The 22,153-nt window shown below is 38.3% G+C and overlaps 1 long non-coding RNA gene across 2 annotated transcripts in view; it reads right to left on the reverse strand.

Annotated features, from left to right (window-relative positions):
• Positions 1-22,153, reverse strand: part of LOC138988480 (uncharacterized) — a 155,774-nt gene that overhangs the window by 78,680 nt on the left and 54,941 nt on the right. For both annotated transcript variants that reach the window (XR_011464699.1, XR_011464698.1), the window contains one exon: positions 10,803-10,914. This is a non-coding gene — a long non-coding RNA (uncharacterized lncRNA). The remainder of the gene's footprint in view (positions 1-10,802; positions 10,915-22,153) is intronic.

Raw genomic sequence — 22,153 nt, forward strand, 5'->3', positions numbered from 1 at the left:
GTATTCCTTTCTGGAATTCCTTTCTGGAGGAGAATTTGTGTCCTTCCTTGCCTTTTCCAGTTTCTAGAGGATGCAAAACATGTCCTTTTTTGAATCCCCTTACTGCTCTTCAAAATCAGCAACGTTGTATCACTCTGACCTCTCTTCATATTCCTGTGTGCCTGACCACAGCCAGGAAAGATTCTCTGCTTTTAAGAACCTGTGTCATTAGATTGTGTGTGCATGCGTGCATGCTCAGTTGTGTCTGACTCTATGACCCCATGGACTGCAGTATGCCAGGCTCCCCTGTCCTTCCCTACCCTCCCAGAGTTCGGCCACTTGCTTTGTCTTTATTACTAACTTGTCTCCATCTTTGTAATTTTTCTCTGTTTGTATAACTCCACACTCCTGATATATCTTCCATCAGGTTGTTTTCCCTTTTTTGGTTTCTTTTAAACATCTTATTCTTACAGTACAATTTATTAATTTATTAGGAATTTGCTTTTTATGAAAATCTGTCAATGTCTTTTAAAAGGACGATTATTTCTCCTTATGTTAGTGCTCCGTTTATGAAGTTGTAAAGAGTAACAGATTTGACACTACAATTTTTGCAGAATGTAAGGTTTTTCAGGAATGCATATATGCCATTTTGAAATGCTTATATGCTGTTTATTTCTTCATTCTTTTTGTGAAAGAGAACTAGAACATTTTTTCTTGGATTATCAGATATTAATTGGAGGATGATCAGTTCAAAAGCTTTATCTCCTTCCTTACTATTTGTACAAATATCAGTTTGTAATTTTCAATGATATGCTTTGTATCTTACTTTTTTCATTTTTATGACAAGTTTACTTGATCTTACACTAATTATTATTTGTGCCAACTGTGCCCTTCTTACCTACAATCAGTCACCAAATACCCTGGTAATCCTGCCTTTGGAACTTTCACGATGAAGTCTAGCCTCTAATACCTTGCTCCCCCAAAGTGTGGTTCATGTACCTTTGAGTACTTGCATGTTAAATTGCTTCAGTCATATCCGACTCTTTGTGACTCTATGGACCATGGCCCGAGGCTCCTCTGTCCATGGGATCCTCCAGGCAAGAATACTGGAGTGAGTTGTCATGCCCTCCTCCAGGGGATCTTCCCAACCCAGGGATCGAACCTGTGTCTCTTATGTCTCCTGCAATGGCAAGCAGGTTCTTTACCACTAGCACCACCTGGGAAATCCCCACATACCTCTGGTGATTCACAAAATTATTTCATGTTATTACAAAGAAACTAATTTATACATTTTTATTGTTGCCCTCTTTTATGCTTAGTAATATTGGTAGTGAAGAGAAGGAAAAGTTTTCTTCACCTTCCCTTGGGGTCTCTAAATGGGTTTGAAATTTAAATTGAGAAAGACATACTAATAGAAGGAAATAATACAGATTTATATACATTTTACATAGCATGGAAATCTACCTAAGGAAATGAAGACCAAAAGAAACAGACCTGAGTATTTTCATGCTAGTTATCAAGAGGAGTGTGCAGTCATGTACAAATACGATAGGTCGGAGGGTATGAAGAAGTGTAGACACTAGGGAAACATTAACAAGGCCTGTTTGAATTCTTTTGGGAATCCTTTTGTCTTAGGAGATAAAGACTGCTCCTTCCTTCTGATATAGAGGATACCTCTCACATGAGGTTTTTGCCACCTATTTTAAGGGAGAAGGCAGAGAAAAGCTAAAGAGACATTCCTGCTTCTGCTGTTCAAATGACTTCAGCTTAAAATCCTAAGTACTAAGGTGTCATATTTGGGGGTAGCATACTGTGAAGCCATGATTTGTAATATGAAATCTACTTTTGAAATAAATTTGCCAGAGTTTTAAAAGCTACTTAATTTAAAAAACTGTACCAAATATTATAAGAAGTGGGCAAAAAATGTGTTGTTGAATATGTGAGAATAAGAACTAAGAAGCTACATGATACATGGGATTTAGATCCTTTTCCCATTTTCACATTCTTCTTCCTCTCAAGGGCAATTTGGAGGCACCAGAGAAACACAGGAACTACGTGACAATAAATAGCAACATCTGGATACAAAGAGTAAAAAGATTGCAGATGGAGTTTGAATATGGCCAAAATTCTTCCTCCTTTGTTCTCTCTTAGAATCTTTTAACCGTTTCTGCTTATTGAGATTCTTTCTCCTTTTCAGTGGCTGAGATGATCACATTGACCATGGTAATGCCTCCATACAGGAGTTGACCCTCCACTTGAAATGCAAAACGGCTTAGAAAGATTCTGGAAGCAAAAGAAGAAGCAAGCAGAATCTGAGGCTGGCTCTAGCAACTGGCCATTGGGAAATGGAGCCATTCTTTTTTTCCCCTTCTATTCCCTCCTTCTTCCTTTCTATTCCACTTGTATTCCTAGCTTCCCCAGTGGTTTAGACAGTAAAGTGTCTGCATGCAACATGGGAGACCCAGGTTTGAACCCTGGGTTGGGAAGATCCCCTGGAGAAGGAAATGGCAACCCCTCCAGTACTCTTGACTGGAAAATCCCATGGATGGAGGAGCCTGGTAGGCTACAGTCCATGGGGTCACAAAGTGTCAGACACAACTGAGCAATTTCACTTTCACTTTCTTTTCATTCCCTCTTTGTATCTATCTTATCCAGAGTGATAATACAAAGTGTGATAACATCCCAAGGTTGCAAGCCTAGCTTAAAAGTGTCGTACAACAGTTTGTTCAGTACATTTCACTCTTTAGCTTAAGTGAGAAAAGAATATGTGTTTCCAAACTACATATGTTCCAACCCATTACACTACATTTGAAGGTGAGACAGACATTAGCAGTTAGGATGCTGTCCTACAGGCATATTCTACATTCTTTGCAATATAGTAAAGGTGACAATAGAACGGATATGTCAGGGATGGGGGGATGCTGATTACATAAATATGTTGATTTCATGTCAGGAGTCACAATTCTCATTTTGCACTGCTTTAGTTTAATTTTCACTAATGTCATTGACGCTCAAGTCCTTATTAATTCATTTATTATTTTCTAAAAAGCCTAAGTTGCTAATGTTTTTCTTCCTCTGACAACTAATCTACATTTTCAAACTGGATTCCCCATCAACACATTTTCTTTTCCCCACTATGCTTGATTTCATTATATATGCAACTACAGGTTCTTTCTTAAAATTTTGACTTTGTCATTTAAATTTTCCATAATTCTTTTCTGCTGCTTCTGCTACTGTTAAGTTGCTTCAGTCGTGTCTGACTCTGCGACCCCATAGACAGCAGCCTACCAGGCTCCCCCGTCCCTGGGATTCTCCAGGCAAGAACACTGGAGTGGGTTGCCATTTCCTTCTCCAATGTATGAAAGTGAAAAGTGAAAGTGAAGTTGCTCAGTCGTGTCCAACTCTTAGCGACCCCATGGACCGCAGCCTACCAGGCTCCTCCGTCCATGGGATTTTCCAGGCAAGAGTACTGGAGTGGGTTGCCATACCCTTAGGTAAAAATTGTATCTAATGTTATCAGATTGGCATCCAAGCAATTCCCCAATCAAGTTTTAATCTACGTACCAACAGAATCACATCACCATCATCATCAACCATGTCATTTGCAATGTTTATTGCATACCTATAATATGCACATTTATAATGTACCATCGGAGAAGGCAATGGCATCTGGTCACATCATTTCATGGGAAATAGATGGGGAAACAGTGGAAACAGTGTCAGACTTTATTTTTCTGGGCTCCAAAATCACTGCAGATGGTGACTGCAGCCATGAAATTAAAAGATGCTTACTCCTTGGAAGGAAAGTTATGACCAACCTAGATAGCATATTTAAAAACAGAGACATTACTTTGCCAACAAAGCTCCATCTAGTCAAGGCTATGGTTTTTCCAGTGGTCATGTATGGATGTGAGAGTTGGACTGTGAAGAAAGCTGAGCACCGAAGAATTGATGCTTTTGAACTGTGATGTTGGAGAAGACTCTCGAGAGTCCCTTGGACTGCAAGGAGATCCAACCAGTCCATCTTAAAGGAGATCAGTCCTGGGTGTTTATTGGAAGGACCAATGCTGAAGCTGAAAGTCCAATACTTTGGCCATCTCATGTGAAGAGTTGACTCATTGGAAAAGACTCTGATGCTGGGAGGGATTGGGGGCAGGAGAAGAAGGGGACGACAGAGGATGAGATGGCCGGATGGCATCACTGACTCAATGGATATGAGTTTGAGTGAACTGCGGGAGTTGGTGATGGACAGGGAGGCCTGGGGTGGTGTAATTCATGGGGTCGCAAAGAGTCAGCCACACCTGAACGACTGAACTGAATTGATGAGAATAAAAGAAGTGAGAAACTCAGGTATTTTGTTTTGAAATTCCCACGTTTTAAAAGCTGTATGTGTTTAAGGAGTCTTAAACTGTGTATTTAATTAAGGGTGAAATTTAAGCATTGCCAAGCATGACCTTCAAATTCCAGGTTCTCCTAAAACTAAAGAATATATTTTAAGTCTTCCATTTCTTTTTCCATCAGTCCCAATTTAATCATCTAATGGCCCTGTTATGACCACTATCTTCTTCCCAGAGTCTGAACTTTTCCCTAAACAGAAATAAAATGAGGCTTCTACAAAGCAAGATAGTTGTTGCATATGCTTGCCAATATTCTTGTGGAAGAAATAAGCAGCAGTCTAAGACATTCAGATTTAAATCTAGAAATAAGAAATTCTTGACGTTTCACAAAACTGAAAGGTTTGATCATGGTTTCATAAAACTCACTGATTTTATTATGGTATTCTCAGCTTTTCCAAATCTCCTTACTAAGTTTAACTGTAATGTTTCCTTGTGGATTACTCAGTATAATAACCTATGTGAATATACTGTGATTGTAGTCTTTGCATCCTGCTTAAACTTTCCTAATTTTCTACTTTCTTTACCAAAGTTAGTTCACAAGTTTGCTTTAAGTTAAAATCTTCAAAGCAATTTCATTTATAAATTTTTTTCTTGAACTTTCTTACAAATCATCTTTACAAAATTATTACATGCAATACAGTTACCTCATAGATTGAGAAGTATAACTTATTCTGAATGCAAGTGTTTAGTGATCTTTTGAACATGGTACTTCTCCCCTCCCCCCACCCCCCCCCTTTTTTTTTTTTTTTTTTTTTTTTTTGTTTTCAAACAACTTGGTGGGAGTTAAAGGAAGTATAGAAATATTACTAAATTTCTGTTTGGCAACCATACAAGTGACTCTTGCACTAATTTGCTATGCCCTTGAGGCTACTGATAAAGACCTGTGATAATGACCACTAGAGGCAAATCAACCTAGCCCTTTAAAGCTTGACTAGCTTCAACTTTCTGGCGTAGTTTCTACTAGGGTCTCACCTGAATTAGCGAGAACACAGAGTCAGCATCTTTTACTACAGGTCAAGTGAGAACTGTTCCTTGGGAAATGATGTGGGTAATTCGGCTGAGAAATGTGCTGGATTGTGTGGAATTGGGTGGACTACTCAGCCCATTTTTTTCCCCTTCTATGTTTTCCTTTTATAATACTAGCTGGAAGTCTAGGAACTGCATTTTCAAGAATTCTTGTCATTATAGCCCTAGGTTACATTTTGCCAATGAGAGGAACTGGTCTAAATCTGGAGGGAATACAAAAAAGCAAAAGCAATTATTCTCGTGGCAGTGGCTAGCAATTACTAAGGCTTCAGAAACAAGGTTTTTCTAGCAGCTTCCCAGTGTCCTACAAAGAACTACCTGTTACAGTACAGTAGACAGTGAAATCAATGGCAGTGGTTTCCTATAATTTAAGCATTTCCTGATTTCCTAAATGGTAGAGCTGCTTCCCTAATCTTTCCCATCCCAAGCCTTTTAATTTTTTTCAGTCCCCTTTATCAAGATATTTACTCTTTGAAATACCTGGAATTACTTCTGATTTCTTAACCAAACCCCAATTGACACAGAGTCTTTGGAATAAAAGGTGTTATAACAGGCAGGTAGATAGATATGAGCAGAGTAATAGGGGCAGGTGCCAGGTAGCAGAAAACCACACATCTTGTAAACAGCTGGGGCCCATAGGCAAACAAAGAAAAGCAGAACCACCAGACTGACAGAAGACCATGCATTTTTGGTGATAAATGTCCTGAAAGCAAAGAAAGGTGCATAGTCAGCTACTAATTCAGGCCAGGCAGGGCCGTGTATCCCAACAACATGGTTTTTGCTTAAATCTCTTGGCTCCAAATATAAACTTTTGCTCATTATGCTCTCAACAGAATAAAATTAGCCTTACAGATAAGTACCCATCATGCACCAATGCCTTGACACTTCTGATCTAAGCTAAATAAGGACAAAAATCCCTTCTCCCCTTGGGAAGACAGAATAGGGATGAAAATCAGGGAAGATGACCCCCAAATTCCTCCCTCCCCAGTGAGTATTCCACCCCTCCATTTGTATGCCCCTCATAATCAGCTTGCCAAAGAAACCCAGGGCAGCAGCTCCTCACCTGTCTGCCTGCTCTCCCTCTGAGACCTTATTCTTGCTTAAATAAATTCTCACTTTACTTTTTCAACCTCTTTGCTTCCCCTCTGAATTCTCTCACAACTAAGAAAGAATCTTAAAATTTACAGGAACAAATGGATCTGGAATTTATTACCTTCTCTTTCAAGCTCTTTGGTGGTCCTGACTGAAGAAAGGAACCAAGGACCCCAGATAGGAACACACCAAGAGGAAAGGAGAAAATGGGCTGATGATCTGTGATGAACTGCAGGGTGGTGCATATGGGGAGAAGACCAGGAGCTGACTGTGGCTCAGATCATGAACTCCTTATTGCCAAATTCAGACTTAAACTGAAGAAAGTAGGGAAAACAACTAGACCATTCAGGTATAGCCTAAATCAAATTCCTTAAGATTATACAGTAGTAGTGAGAAATAGATTTAAGGGACTAGATCTGATAGATAGAGTGCCTGATGAACTATGGATGGAGGTTTGTGACATTGTACAGGAGACAGGGATCAAGACCATCCCCATGGAAAAGAAATGAAAAAAAGAAAAATGGCTGTCTGGGGAGGCCTTACAAATAGCTGTGAAAAGAAGAGAAGCGAAAAGCAAAGGAGAAAAGGAAAGGTATAAGCATCTGAATGCAGAGTTCCAAAGAATAGCAAGGAGAGATAAGAAAGCTTTCCTTAGCAATCAACGCAAAGAAATAGAGGAAAACAACACAATGGGAAAGACTAGAGATCTCTTCAAGAAAATTAGAGATACCAAGGGAACATTTCATGCAAAGATGGGCTCAATAAAGGACAGAAATTGTATGGACCTAACAGAAGCAGAAGATATTAAGAAGAGGTGGCAAGAATACACAGAAGAATTGTACAAAAAAAGAGCTTCATGACCAAGATAATCATGATGGTGTGATCACTCACCTAGAGCCAGACATCCTGGAATGTGAAGTCAAGTGGGCCTTAGAAAGCATCACTACGAACAGAGCTAGTGGAGGTGATGGAATTCCAGTAGAGCTATTTCAAATCCTTAAAGATGATGCTGTGAAAGTGCTGCACTCAATATGCCAGCAAATTTGAAAAACTCAGCAGTGGCCACAGAACTGGAAAAGGTCAGTTTTCATTCCAATCCCAAATAAAGGCAATGCCAAAGGATGCTCAAACTACCACACAATTGCACTCATCTCACACACTAGTAAAGTAATGCTCAAAATTCTCCAAGCCAGGCTTCAGCAATATGTGAACCATGAAATTCCAGATGTTCAAGTGGGTTTTAGAAAAGGCAGAGGAACCAGAGATCAAATTGCCAACATTCACTGCATCATGGGAAAAGGAAGAGAGTTCCAGAAAAACATCTATTTCTGCTTTATTGACTATGCTAAAGCCTTTGATTGTGTGGATCACAATAAACTGTGGAAAATTCTCAAAGAAATGGGAATACCAGACCACTTGACCTGCCTCTTGAGAAATTTGTATGCAGGTCAGGAAGCAACAGTTAGAACTGGACATGGAACAACAGACTGTTTCCAAATAGGAAAAGGAGTATGTCAAGGCTGTATATTGTGACCCTGCTTATTTAACTTATATGCAGAGTACATCATGAGAAATGCTGGGCTGGAAGAAGCACAAGAGGGAATCAAGATTGCCAGGAGAAATATCAATAACCTCAGATATGCATATGACACCACCCTTATGGCAGAAAGTGAAGAGGAACTAAAAAGCCTCTTGATGAAAGTGAACGAGGAGAGTGAAAAAGTTGGCTTAAAGCTCAACATTCAGAAAACGAAGATCATGGCATCCAGTCCCATCACTTCATGGGAAATAGATGGGGAAACAGTGAAAACAGTGTCAGACTTTATTTTTTAGGGCTCCAAAATCACTGCAGATGGTGACTGCAGCCATGAAATTAAAAGACGCTTACTCCTTGGAAGGAAAGTTATGACCAACCTAGATAGAATATTCAAAAGCAGAGACATTACTTTACCAACAAAGGTTAGTCTAGTCAAGGCTATGGTTTTTCCAGTGGTCATGTATGGATGTGAAAGTTGGACTGTGAAGAAAGCTGAACACCAAAGAACTGATGCTTTTGAACTGTGGTGTTGGAGAAGACTCTTGAGAGTCCCTTGGACTGCACGGAGATCCAACCAGTGCATTCTAAAGGAGATCAGCCCTGGGTGTTCTTTGGAAGGACTGATGCTAAAGCTGAAAGTCCAATACTTTGGCCATCTCATGTGAAGAGCTGACTCATTGGAAAAGTCTCTGATGCTGGGACAGATTGGGGGCAGGAGGAGAAGGCGACAACAGAGGATGAGATGGCTTGATGGCATCATCAACTCAATGCACATGAGTTTGGGTGAACTCTGGGAGTTGGTGATGGACAGGGAAGCCTGGTGTGCTGCAATTAATGGGGTCACAAAGAGTCGGCCACTACTGAGCTACTGTACTGAACTGAATTGAACTAAGAATGAAAAAATATCTGCCCTTGAGCAGTCAGACACAATGACCACTCTTCAGAATTAGTAGCTGAATATGCAAATGACCACTAAAACTTGTAGCTTTGAAAGTATGCAAAGTGAAAGTGAAAGTATATCAGTCATGTCCAACTCTTTGCAACCTCATGGACTATACAGTCCATGGAATTCTCCAGGCCATAATACTGGAGTAGGTAGCCTGTCCCTTCCCAGGGGATCTTCCTGATCCAGGGACTGATCCCAGGTCTCCCACATTGCAGGCGGATTTTTTACAAGCTGAGCGACAAGTTCAGTTCCATTCAGTTCAGCTCAGTTGCTCAGTCGTGTCCGACTCTTTGCAACCCCATGAATGGCAGCATGCCAGGCCTCCCTGTCCATCACCAACTCCTGGAATTTACCCAAACTCATGTCCATCCCAAAATACTGGATGGGTAGACTATCCCTTCTCCAGTGGATCTTCTTGACCCAGGAATCGAACTGGGGTCTCCTGCATTGCATGTAAGGTATCACTTTTGTTTGTACATATACTGGACTCACTAGAGCAACTGCAGCATTAAAAACTGATGCATCATATTGCATTTCTTGGCCTCACAGAGAGAGAAAAGTCATGCTCAGCCAAGATCCTCCAAATCTTCCAATAGATTCACTAGCAGACTTGCCTCTGTGACATTTCCTTCCTTTTTGTTATAACAGAAGAACTCAGGATGAACGAATTCAACACCAGTACCTCCTCCTGCTTTCTCAGTGATCTCCAGCTTTTAGTTATCCTGTTTCCTTTTCTATCTTCAGCCTCTTTGCCACCAAGAAGGATATTAATAAGCATGCCAATATGCTCTGAGAAGTCACAAATACAAAAGGATCTCTTTTAAACAAAATAAGTCACTTTACCAAGTCTTTTATTGGCCAAACTTTTCCCAAAAGTTATTTATTTATATACTGCTTCTGTTGTGTGCATTTTTTTTAACCCCCAAACTTCTGTCAACTCTTTCAGTATAGCTTCTTCACGTCTTAACTATTCCGTCAAAAAATCTTCTCTGGTTATGGGTATTCATTCATTCATACATGTTTTAATTTTACAAATATTTATATAGTACCACATTAAAAGTTGAACATTAAAAAAAGTACAAGGGGAATTGTCCCTGCTTTAATTAATGATGTTTACGTTGCAAGTGCAATTAGCATCTTTTTGAAAATAAATTTACATTTTGTAATAGAAAAACAAACAATAATACAAACTTACTGCAACAAGTTGAAAAATATGAGGATGGATACATAAGATAAAATATAATATTCTGTCCCCAACTAATTAGCTGATATTAGCAGTTTGCTGTGTATTCTTCCACATATTTCTCTAATACATATAATTTAGCTTATAACACATGAAACTGATGATATTCTATTGTTTTTCACTTATAATAAACAGTATCAAAATATTGAGACTAACATATACTTACACACATATGGATTTTTGTTTACTTTTAAATAGCTGCTGAGCAATGAGTGAATGTATTTACTTTGTTGAGGAAATAAGATTTTTTAAAAAATCTTCTGCCAAGCCAGAAAAATGGCTTCACAAAGGCAGAAGTGAGAGAAAATAATTTTATTTTTGAATGAGTATTAAGCCAGAACATGATGAGTCTCACAGGTAACCCACTAAGAGAACTAAGAGATTCCAAAGGCTGAAAGAAATCTCACCTTTCTATACAGCCAAGCAGACATAAGCCGTTCCAAATGGGTTCCCAAGGTAAACAACAACAATTATTCAAGTAAGAGGACTTGACAGCACCATAGTTCATTCTAAATTCACCTAATTGAGATGACCAATTATATTTGTTAATTGGATTTACCCAAATGCAAATTAAATTCTTACCTCTATGACAGGCGGTAGCTTTGCAGTTTGGTCATCGTTGGGCTCTCACAGAAACTGGGAGATATGGTGCTCCTCCTTGATGACTGTGTTTCAGAGAGATGGTTCCTAGGTCCTACAGAAAGATATTACCGAATTGTAAAAGTGACAAAGTACTTTTTGAAGTTTAAAAAGATTTACATACATTTCAAAGAGACTGAGAAAGTACTTATAATGATAAGTTTTCTAAATCAAATATCTAAGAAAAACGAGGGTAAGATATTTCTTCCCTTATTTTTCACAGGGAGAAGCAAATATTTTTGCTTTTAATTTGTTTTTGTCCTTACATCTTATATATCAAGAACCAAAATATTGACACAAAATTGGAGGTCCTTTTTAAATCACAAAATGTTATCTCCCAATAATTGAATAGTTGGGCTCACCAAGATAGTTAACTATATAGAAGATAGAAAAGAGACAATGGAAATCCTGAATAAAGATAAGAATTTATAGGATGAGGAAATCAGTAAGGAATGAAAATAACCCATATAGATACTATTTTTAGACAATTGAGCAAGATTAATTATCTATATACAAGCAAATTTTGCCAGCTTTTATTTTGGATAGGTAAGCAATCATGATCAAACACAATAAATTCCACAGATTATTTATCCTAGTTTAATAATAAGATCATGAATGTTGCATTGAAAAATACCCAAACTAAATCTGGTTGGAAATTAAGATGTTTCTCCTATTGTAGAAATTTAAGTATATATTGAAAAACCACAACTATTAAAACATCAAAGTAGAAATAAAATAAATCACAGTTAAGCAAATAAGAAAATGTCATACACTTATCTCATCATTTTATATCTGGATAACTCTCTAGTATGTTTCCCTTCTTCATTCAGATTTTGTCATGAACTTGATCAATCAGCATGCTTATATCACTGAACTATACTTAATTTTGTATTTCTGATCCTTTCATATTTCCTGGCTCAATGTTGTTGCTGTTGTTTTAGTCACCAAGTTATGTCCAACTCTTTGCAACCCCATGGACTGTAGCCTGCCAGGCTCCTCTGTCCATGGGATTTCCCAGGCAACAATAATAGAATGGGTTGCCATTTCTTTCTCCAGGGGATCTTCAAACTCACCACTCCTGCACTGCAGGTGAATTCCTTTTCACTGAGCCCCCTGGGAAGTCCCTTGGCACAGAGACAATATCCAATAACTGTTTAATAGATTAAATTTTAAAATAACTTTAGTCTAAACCCAATAATTGGTTACTGGATTAAATATTAGAATAACTTTGGTTTAAAATCATCTAAGGATAAATCTTGTTCTCATCTTTTTTCTTTAGAGGAATACTAAGTTTTCAAACTAAGCCCCCAAATGGTTCTTTTACTTTGCTAAATTATTTTTACAATATTAAAAGTAATTGCAATCATACAATCATACATTTGTTTGTTGCTTATTTGTATTCATTGTCATCTCAATCACACCTAATGGTTACTATTCACTGAGTGTTCACTATAGACCTGATATACATTTTATGAATGATGTCGACTTACAAAATAGTCACAGCCGAAAAGTTGAGAGCTATGTTTCATTTGATGGAAATATTTAGGACTTCAAGCCTAGGAGAAAACATCTCAAGTGACCCTGAGAAAACTGCTCCAAGGAGGCTAGGGGAGGAGCCAGACTATATAGAAATTTTACAACAAAGGGTAGGTAGTCTGAACATCGAAAGGTTATTGTTAATTAAAGGAAACCAGATATCTCAAGTTAAGGAATTTAGCACTTTTCTATGCATGGGAAGATGCAAGAGTTTGGGCTCAGTGAAATTGTTCTTTACATATGCATCTCAGCTCTCTGGGGCCAGTATGCTGCATCCAGAGTTCCTCAGGGCTCAAAGTAGGGGGTGGTTGCAATCTGATGGCTGCCAGATCACAGGTGCTTTTCCTTCCTGAGTGCCTTTAGGCACTGGAGGACTGGAATCGCTGAAGACTGTGACATTCTTGTTTATCAATATGGCAGGAAATACTCCACATCTTAGTCCCTCCCCATGGTCGGAAATTTCACCAATATTTGGGAGACATTTCATGACCATTTTTTTGGTCCCAAGGCACTGCTCATCCCAGATCAGGTAAAAGATCTTGTTGATATGCCACTCCAGGTGTTAGTTTTCAAGTTAAGCCCATTGGTAGATGGTTAAAAATTCTCTGGATCCTCTATCTTCTAACATATTAGGGTCCAGGAGATATTTCCCTTAATGTTTCTTCCCATACTTGGACTCACAATATTACAATTATTGATGGCATATAGAAGTATATTTCTGATCAATTGCTTCGAGTCACCTAGTCATCATCTTTGTTGGAGGCCTGGTTGCATACTGTAAAAGGCAACCCTCTTATAAAATAGACAGATAGGAGTAATGTGCCTAGTACCACTGACAAAGTCATGATGCAGCAGAGAGACAAAAGCATAAACAATTTGGAAACAAAGAACAATTAAAACAATGATTAGTATAATTAGTTATAATCCAGTTGCAAAGACTGAGCAACCAAAGGAGCTATAAGTGACTTAATGAGCTATCTGCGGTTTCATTGTATAAGCTGTTCACACTATGCATGGCTTAATCTTTGAGACAAGCATATGCGATTGGCAGAACTAAGCAGGTAGAGAAAAGATAAGTGTTTCATCTCAGTTTACAAAGACATACTTTATCCATTTGTGGTAGGTCACAGCATAAGAGAGAAAGGTTAACTGGAAAACAGACTCAAGCTAGTATATTTTCCATCATCAAAGTTATAGATCATATATATCAAATTATTCAATCCCATTAATTGATTTCCACTGACCCACATGAAGTGGCCAGGTTTTTCATTAGGGTTTGCCATTTGTTACCCAGTTCAGTACAAAGCTAGTGGAGGCAATGGAATTCCAGCTGATCTATTTCAAATCCTAAAAGATGATGCTGTAAAAGTGCTGCAGTCAACATGCCAGCAAATCTGGAAAACTGAGCAGTGGACACAGGACTGGAAAAGGTCAGTTTTCATTCTAATCCCAAAGAAAGGCAATGCCAAAGAATGTTCACACCACTGCACAATTGCCCTCATCTCACATGCTAGCAAAGTAATGCTCAAAATTCTCCAAGCCAGGCTTCAACAGCATGTGAACTGTGGAATTCCAAATGTTCAACCTGAGGAGAACATAGGCAAAACACTCTCCGACATACATCACAGCAGGATCCTCTATGACCCACCTCCCAGAATATTGGAAATAAAAGCAAAAATAAACAAATGGGACCTAATTAACCTTAAAAGCTTCTGCACATCAAAGGAAACTATTAGCAAGGTGAAAAGACAGCCTTCAGAATGGGAGAAAATAATAGCAAATGAAGCAACCGACAAACAACTAATCTCAAAAATATACAAGCAACTCCTACAGCTCAACTCCAGAAAAATGAACGACCCAATCAAAAAATGGGCCAAAGAACTAAACAGACATTTCTCCAAAGAAGACATACAGATGGCTAACAAACACATGAAAAGATGCTCAACATCACTCATTATCAGAGAAATGCAAATCAAAACCACTATGAGGTACCATTTCACACCAGTCAGAATGGCTGTGATCCAAAAGTCTACAAATAATAAATGCTGGAGAGGGTGTGGAGAAAAGGGAACCCTCTTACACTGTTGGTGGGAATGCAAACTAGTACAGCCACTATGGAGAACAGTGTGGAGATTCCTTAAAAAACTGGAAATAGAACTGCCTTATGATCCAGCAACCCCACTGCTGGGCATACACACTGAGGAAACCAGAAGGGAAAGAGACACATGTACCCCAATGTTCATTGTAGCACTGTTTATAATAGCCAAGACATGGAAGCAACCTAGATGTCCATCAGCAGATGAATGGATAAGAAAGCAGTGGTACATATACACAATGGAGTATTACTCAGCCATTAAAAAGAATACATTTGAATCAGTTCTAATGAGGTGGATGAAACTGGAGCCTATTATACAGAGTGAAGTAAGCCAGAAGGAAAAACATAAATACAGTATACTAACGCATATATATGGAATTTAGAAAGATGGTAACAATAACCCAGTGTACGAGACAGTAAAAGAGATACTGATGTATAGAACAGTCTTATGGACTCTGTGGGAGAGGGAGAGGGTGGGAAGATTTGGGAGAATGGCAATGAAACATGTAAAATATCATGTAGGAAATGAGTTGCCAGTCCAGGTTCGATGCACGATGCTGGATGCTTGGGGCTGGTGCACTGGGACGGCCCAGAGGGATGGTATGGGGAGGGAGGAGGGAGGAGGGTTCCGGATGGGGAACACATGTATACCTGTGGCAGATTCATTTTGATATTTGGCAAATCTAATACAATTATGTAAAGTTTAAAAATAAAATAAAATTAGAAAAAAAAAAAAAAAACCAAATGTTCAACCTGGATTTAAAAAGTCAGAGGAACCAGAAATCAAATTGCCAACATCGGCTGGATCATCGAAAAAGCAAGAGTTCCAGAAAAAAAAAAAAAATCTACTTTTGCTTTATTGACTATGCCAAAGCCTTTGACTATGTGGATCACATCAAACTGTGGAAAATTCTGAAAGAGATGGGAATACCAGGCCACCTGATCTGCCTCCTGAGACATCTTTATGAAGGTCAGGAAGCAGCAGTTAGAACTGGACATGGAACAACAGACTGGTTCCAAATAAGGAAAGGAGTACGTCAAGGCTGTATGTCGTTACTCTGCTTATTTAACCTATATGCAGAATACATCATGAGAAACTCCGGGCTGGATGAAGCACAAGCTGGAATCAAGATTGCTGGGAGAAATAGCAATAACCTCAGATATGCAGATAATACCACCCTTATGGCAGAAAGCAAACAAGAAGTAAAGAGCCTCTTGATGAAAGTGCAAGAGGACAGTCAAAAAGTTGGCTTAAAACTCAACATTCAGAAAACTAAGATCATGGCATTCAGTCTCATCACTTCATGGCAAATAGATGAGGAAACAATGGAAACAGTGAGAGAGTTTATTTTCCTGGACTCCAAAATCACTGCAGATGGTGACTGCAACCATGAAATTAAAAGAGTCTCCTTGCAAGAAAAGGTATGCCCAACCCAGAGAGAATATTAAAAAGCAGAGAAATTACTTTGCCGACAAAGGTCCGTCTAGTCAAAGCTATGGTTTTTCCAGTAGTCATGTATGGATGTGAGATTTGGACTATAAAGAAAGCTGAGTGCAGAAGAATTGATGGTTTTGAACTGTGGTGTTGGAGAAGACTATTGAGAGTTCCTTGGACAGCAAGGGGATCCAACCAGTCCATCCTAAAGGAAACCAATCCTGAATATTCATTAGATTGACTGATGCTGAAGGTGAAACTCCAATACCTTGGCCACCTGATGTAAAGAACCAACTCGTTGGAAAAGACCCTGATGCTGGGAAGTTTCAAGGCCAGAGGAGACAGGGATGACAGAGGATGAGATGATCAGATGGCATCACCAACTCTATGGACATGAGTTTGAGTAAAGTCCGGGAGTTGGTGATGGACAGGGAGGACTGGCGTGTCCTCCTGCAGTCCATAGGGTCACAAAGATTCAGACACAACTGAGCCACTGAACTGAACTGAGCCTATTAGGTATAAAACTTAAAATAGCATAGTTAAAGATTTGAGTACAATGCAATTAGCAGGCAACGTGGACATTTCTGCAACATATAACATTTTAGGATAACCAATAGAAATGACTGATAATATTATATCAAGACATCTCAGATATTAGGGAGTCCATATAAATTTTGCAATATTCATATTAATGACATTTATCCATACATTACAACCTAAAGTTCACATTCAGTCACTGGACAATGGTTTTGAAATAAAAATATCAAATACACTTAGCTTAACATTTCTCTCTGAGATGTCTGAGAGATGTTTCTTTGAAGCACCCCAGAGTCAATTGGAGTCTAAAAGAGCTTTAGTTATATTATGATATTTGGGAAGTTTGTTAGAAATATTAAAAACATTTTAAAACATAACAGGATCATAGGTCACTGAAACAATGCTCATTCATTTAACCAAAGTCACAAAAACAATTAAAAGAAAATAAATACAGATTACTCAAGAGCACACAAACTCTCACCATTTGTTATCAAAAAGGAGCACTTTTAATAGAAAAAGAAGTCAAATTCCAGTCTTGCATTAGCTTACTTAACAAAATCTATTTACTCAGTTAACTTCAATCAAAAGTCTGTTAATCCTGAATGTGCATAAAACGTTTTCCTCCTCAGGGTTTCTTTCACTTTCTGTATCCAGCCTGTTTCTCATTTTCCACCTAAATGAAATCAAACAGCTCACTTTTTTACTCAATAAAATGTAATTCCATTCCTCGTAACTTCCTTACTGAAAACAGACATTCTACTGCTTACGGTCTACTGAAATCTTAGCTATTCCGCTAGCTTTAAAATGAAGTCGCTTAGTCATGTCCTACCAGGATCCTCAGTCCATGGAATTTTCCAGGCAAGAGTACTGGAGTGGGTTGCCATATCCTTCTCCAGGGGATCTTCCCAAACCAAGGATCGAACCCGGGTCTCCCGCACTACAGGCAGACAGTTTACCATCTGAGCCACCAATTACATGTTTAAATTATAATCCTCAACTCTTAAAACCTTAATTTTTAATAAAAGCTAAGAAGTAAGCAATTATGAACCATCTTTTATATTGGCATTCTATAGATTGGTGAGCATAAACATAAGTGATAATTTCTAAAAACATTTGAACATCTGAGACCATCTCAGGGTGACACCAAACATTTTCATTAATAGTGCTAAATAACTTTAGGACTCTATTTAGTTAATAATGTCTCAGTATCTTCTAACTATTTAATAAACTTTCATCATTTAACTTAAATAAGCATAGCTCTAGAACTTCAAGTTACCAAATATCCAGAAAGATTGTTTTAAGTAGACATTTCTAAAATAAAAGTTTTACCCAAAAGCTCTTATCTCAGTTACTTTAAAGTTTCATCATATCGAATTATTTTCCTTGCAACAGATACAATGAGGTCTTATTTATTAAACTGAAGTAAAGTGTTACATTTAATTTTGATGATTCAATGACATGTCTATATTAATTAGATAAATTTAAATATTAATACCAGCTATCAACTTAATATTGAATATTTCCCAGTTCATGTGAATCTGAAAGTAACATTGGCCAGTTTCTTTAAATGTTAGCACTTTCTTTTCAAATTAAATAGAGCTTTTTATAAACTATACGGGCTTCCTTGGTGGCTCAGAGGGTAAAGCGTCTACGTGCAATGCAGGAGAGCTGGGTTTGATCCCTGGGTCAGGAAGATCCCCTGGAGAAGGCAATGGCAACCCACTCCAGTACTCTTGCCTGGAAAATCCCATGGACAGAGAAGCCTGGTACAGTACAGTTCATGGGATCGCAAAGAGTCGGACACGAATGAGCGATTTCACTTTCTTTACAAATTTACTATTGACAATACTTTCCAAAGGTAGAGATATCTCATACGTATAAAGTGTAGACCGACATAAACAGACAAACTAGAGGTCTCACAACTTCACTTAAAAGATTAGTTATGAACCAGGTATTATTAATACAATATAAAAGTACTAGTTTACTAAGAGTTGGGGTACATGAAGGTTGCTTGTTCAGATGACTAAGATTTTAAGGTTATATCTATAATCTTATATATACATAAGATATATATTATATATATAAGATATATGTTAGGTAGTTAGAATAGGAAAAAGAGTCCTGAATAGTGGCGGCTAAAAGACAAAGAATGGAAAAGCCCCCAAAATAAAGGAAGGTCAGAGGATCAGAGTGAGAACCTCAGGTGAAGCAAAGAGCCCTCCTGGCTAGCTCAATGTACATAGGGCAAGCTCAGGGGATGGAGAAAAAAAAAAAAAAAAATATATAAAAGTAGGAGCCAAAATTGAGCCTCTGGCTTCTCTTCTCTTTGCTTCTTTTGGGTCAGCCTGCCTTCATGCCTCCAAGATGTATTTTCTTTGCTTGACAAATAAAACTGAGCTGTAATATGGATCCATCGTCGCTTCAAATTTTTGCTACAGCAAGAGAGAACTGAGGAAATTACAAATTCCCTGACTATATATATATGATATATCGGAGAAGGCAATGGCACCCCACTCCAGTACTCTTGCCTAGAAAATCCCATGGATGGAGGAGCCTGGTAGGCTGCAGTCTATGGGGTCACTGAGGGTTGGACATGACTGAGCTACTTCAGTTTCCACTTTAATGAACTGGAGAAGGAAATGGCAACCCACTCCAATGTTTTTGCCTGGAGAATCCAAGGGACGGGGGAGCCTGGTGGGCTGCCGTCTATGGGGTCACACAGAGTCGGACACGACTGTAGCGACTTAGCAGCAGCATATATATATATATATATATATATATATATATATATATATGATATAGATATAAGACTATGTCTTTAAGATTTGGCTGAGGGAGCATTCCCAACTCTACAAATTTTAAAACCACCACCTTTTTCCCTTGGTGTCAGGTCTTGTCTGGTGGAGCTGATTAGGGTCAGTCTCAGGTCCTTGTGATCTGTATTTGGGGTTTCTTAGTGATGCAACTGGTAAAGAACTCACCTGCCAATGCAGGTAGAAGTAAGAGACTTGGATTCAATCCCTGGGCCAGGAAGATCCCTTGGAGGAGGGCATGGCAACCCACTCCAGTATTCTTGCCTGGAGAATCCCATGGATGGAGGAACCTGTTGGCCTACGGTCCATAAGGTTGTAAATTACATTTTGGTTTCTAGAGATTTGCAAGAGAAAGCCAGTTGCTTTTATTTCCCCAAAGAACAGTTCTATCACCTAAAGATACTGAAATCAGTGACAAGACTTTTAACTAAATTGAAATTTATTTTATGAGTTCTATAGTCTATAGATTTTAACTTATCATACCTTCAAAGGTTTTATAAGGCATTTAGCAAAGACCTTTCTCAGTTCACAAACTGAAGCAAAATCACAATTTTTATTTTATTTTTATTTTTAACCCTTGCATTTAGTTCCCAGTTTTACTTCTTTGTGTGGCTCAGATAACCCTATTGGTCAGTACATTTAGTTAATATTTCCTTAGTGGCAACCTCTATCTCTAGTCTTATAATACCACACAGGGGAGCTGTTATTCCCCAGTGAAACATGTCTATCCCACAATATAATTTACTAAGAAATGCAACCATCTAATATAAAGTCCATTTAAATATGTCAATTTTATATACTTTTATCTCAATCCTGTCAACTTTTATACCTTTACTTTTGATTTCATTAGGATTCAATCAACAAGCTTGGTCTTAGAGGAATTTCAGAAGTTTTTTTTTTTTTTTTTTTTTCTTTTCTTTCCTTACCTGTCCATTCTGGAATCCTCAGAGTGAGGCTGAGCCAAGAAGGTCAGGCTCTTTGGCTTAACCTTGTCCCAAATAATTGCTGGTCAGATATCTCACTGTAAATTTTTGTATTCCTTTACATTTAATTTTAAAACCAGGGTAAACAGAACTGACTTGTTGGCTTTTAATATTGGGGGCCAGTAGATGTCCCTTTTGGCCCATTTAACTCTAGGTAATGCAGTAATATCAAATCTTGTTTTAATTACATAAATGTGCAATTTACTTATCCCATTTTAAATAACCATCTAAAGATTTCTTTATTCATTTGAGATAATTCCTCTTGAATTTTTCTACCTTGTTGAAAATAGTGGCTAGATCTTCCTTACAAGTTTTTCTATTGACATTAATTATTTCAGTGCCCTTTTTAGCGTCTGAAAGACCCACTGAGGGGAAGTAAACCCCACATATGAATCTTCCCAAGCCAATTTTCCTCACTTGTTTTAAAAGCACAGAAGTTCTTAGGTTAAACATTGTTGTTCAGTAGCTAAGTCCTATCTGACTCTTTGCGACCCCATGGACTGCAGCACGCCAGATTTCCCTGTCCTTCACTACCTCCTGGAGTTTGCTCAAACTCATGTCCATTGAGTCAGTGATGCCATCCAACCAACTCATCCTCTGTCTTCCCCTTCTCCTCGTGCCTCCAATCTTTCCCAGCATCAGGGCCTTTTCCAGTGAGTAGGCACTTCTTATCAGGTGGCCAAAGTATTGGAGCTTCAGTTTCAGGTTAAATATTAGATATATTTTTTTCACCTTTAATATTACTTTTGTTTTATAGGTACCAATAAAACAGCTGTTTATAACGAGTGCTCTAGATTCACCAATTTGTTAGTTTCTCCAATTTTAAAATGATCTATTATTTGGCCATTAATAAAATAAACATATTAATAGTAATTTAAATCATTAAGATGCAAGAGGCTTCCCATAAAAGGGTGGGAGAGGATGTAACCTAAGCCTTAGAGTTTACTCTCAAAAATAGAATAGCAAAGGCCAAATTAAAAAAAAAAATGTAAACAAACAAACACAGAACTCATCCTAGGAAGATCAGGTAGAACATTTACATCTCAAAGATACAGACAAATGCCAAGTTTCCCCCTAGAAGGCTATTGTTTAAAGTCTGAAAATATATTTTTACCAAGCCAGCTGATAACCTTAATGTAACTTAACTGCATATGAGATGAAAGAGCCCCCTACATTTTTAGGGTGAGATTTCTTTTCATTTCCAATTAAGTAAGTTCGCATGTATAGTTACTCAGCTAGGGTATGGGCTGGAGGCTAAAAATCTGTCATTCCTTTTATTTTCAATTCTTTATTTCCCATTTTTAAGTCAGTTTGTTGAGATAAAATCGCTACTGGTGATCATGTGGTGGGCCAGTATGTGCTGCTTGGAAGCTTAACTTCTCTGGTTTTTGCCCCAGAGTTGTTTTAGCCCCTTCTTTGTGTCTGGGGTCTCCCAGTGGAGTATAAGACTTCCATGCGTGCTCAGACTGTGGAATGGCCAAATCTTATGTGGGTCTCCAGTTGAGCAGTTTGTTAATTATGAGAGTGGGTTTCCCCATAGGGACAGCTTTGTCCTGGGAGGTCTTGCCTCCACCACTCCTCCAAGTTTCTCAGTTGCCTGAGAGAACCCTTGCCAGCCAGGAGGAGAGAGTCCCTTCTTTGGAGCTCAGAAGTTCTCATGAGATTATTTTATTTTGACAAACTCTATTAAGATAGCCAATTCAAGGAAAAAACAACAGGTCAGACTTTCCCCTAACAACTCATCCCACCTTACTCACGTTTAACTCAGCCAAGACTTCCCAGTCTCTAAACTGAGGATAATCAACCACTCAGTATCCAAATGAAATATTCCCAGTGCCTTTTACACTGAGGATAACCTGCTAAGTGTCTAAACTGTACAACCCAGGAACCTCTTC

This window comes from Bos mutus, chromosome 7, assembly GCF_027580195.1.
Source record: "Bos mutus isolate GX-2022 chromosome 7, NWIPB_WYAK_1.1, whole genome shotgun sequence".
Classification (NCBI taxonomy): domain Eukaryota; kingdom Metazoa; phylum Chordata; class Mammalia; order Artiodactyla; family Bovidae; genus Bos; species Bos mutus.